The sequence below is a fragment of the Capsicum annuum genome, chromosome 12 (genome assembly GCF_002878395.1).
Source record: "Capsicum annuum cultivar UCD-10X-F1 chromosome 12, UCD10Xv1.1, whole genome shotgun sequence".
Taxonomy (NCBI): domain Eukaryota; kingdom Viridiplantae; phylum Streptophyta; class Magnoliopsida; order Solanales; family Solanaceae; genus Capsicum; species Capsicum annuum.
This window is the reverse complement of record NC_061122.1, coordinates 43641943-43643741: the sequence shown is the minus strand read 5'-3', so window position 1 is coordinate 43643741 and position 1799 is coordinate 43641943.

Sequence of the window (1799 nt, the reverse complement as noted above, 5' to 3'; positions counted from 1 at the left end):
CCCCCCCCCCCCCCCCCCCCCCCCATTAAAAAAATTAGGTTTTTCTTACCCCGCCTGACACCCATCCCCTACTAGACCCCCCGGCCTCCTGAAAAATAATAATTTATTTTAAAAAAAAATAATTTTTTTTCTTACCCCCGCCCTTACTATCTATTTTGACAACCTCAGCCCCCACCTACCAACCCCTTCCCCTAAAAAAATTAATTTTTTAATTTATTTTTTTAAAAAAATTCATATTTTTTTTATCTCACCCTTCTTATCCTATTCATTTTCATTGTTTTTGTTAAACATATACAAATACTTTTAGAAAATATTTATACTTACCCAATTTGCATAACGAACACAAGACTATGCGTAATAAACAACTTATTTTTCTAGAAAATGTTTCTTTTCTTCATATCGAACACACCCTAAAAAAGGTATTTTTCAGGGTCAAAAATAATTTTCTAAAATGTATTTTTACGATTTAACTAAACATTAAAATGTATGTTCTGAAAAATATTTTTTCATTCACCAACCAAACACTAGAAAATATTTTCCAAAAATATTTTCCATCCACCAATCAAACATAAGAAAACAAGTAAGAAACCAACTTATTTTCCAAGAAAACATTTTCTAGGAAAATATTTTCCATGGAAAACATTTTCCTTCATACCAAACACACTCTAAGATAAACTATTTTTAACGGAAGAGAGTCAAATTACCTCTATACTTTGGAAAATTGACTAAATATATTTTTCGTCATATTTTGAGATCAAATTTATGCTCGTTATTATACTTTGAGGCTAAATTTATCCCTCTACTTTGAGAAATTAGTTAAATATATCTTTAGTCATACTTTGGGGCCAAATTTACCCTTGTCATATTTTGAAATCAAATTTACCTTCATTGTTACGAAATTTTTTACATGTACCCTTCCTTTATTAGAAAAGCCCAAATCAACGTTAAATACCCTATATTTTTTAAATAAAACACACTCTAATCTAACCTCGTCAGACCCGACACAAACCACAAAAAAGACACAAACAAATATATCTTCCTCGGTTCTGCTGATCAAAATTTTCCAACTAGATTAAATCACTGGATATTTATCGATCAGTGCATTATGCATAGCTCATGAAAAATGGATTTCCATTAGCGCAAACACGAATAAATATATTTCTCCCTCAGTTTATGAATCTGTATCAGTGCAGAGCTCATGAAAAATAACACTTAGCAGTCAAATGCAACAGATTAAGCTCACTGAAAACCAAAAACAAAATTAAATTTCATGGTGAAACTCATCAAGTACAACTTAAAGATATGTGGGGAGAAATTTTAAAAAAAAAAATCAGTCTTTTTTTATTTTATTTTTTGAAAAAAAAAAACTAATATTGGGTCGCGTTGAAAAGCTTGATGGGTGGATGGTGGAGACGTAAGTTTTTTTGGAGTGAGAGGGAAAGAAAGAGTGAGTTTTGTGTGTGGGGGGGGGGGGGGGGGGGGGGGAGGGGGGGGGTTTGGTGTGGGGGGGGGGGGGGGGGGGGGGGGGTTGGTTTTTTTTTTTTTTTGGGGGGGGGGGGGGGGGGGGGGGGTTTGACGTGGGTTTGTTTTTGGGAGTGAGAGGGAAAATGTTTTTTCTAATGAAGTATAATTTTTAGTGAGTTCTTATTTTTTAGTCAGATATTTTTGTAATATATTTTTAATTGGTTAAAAAATATTTAGCGACCTCATGAGGTTGCTATTTTTTCAGAATTTCATTCCGACCTCATGAGGTCGCTATTATTATTTGGTGGAATTTATTTTTTGTTTAACGACATCAT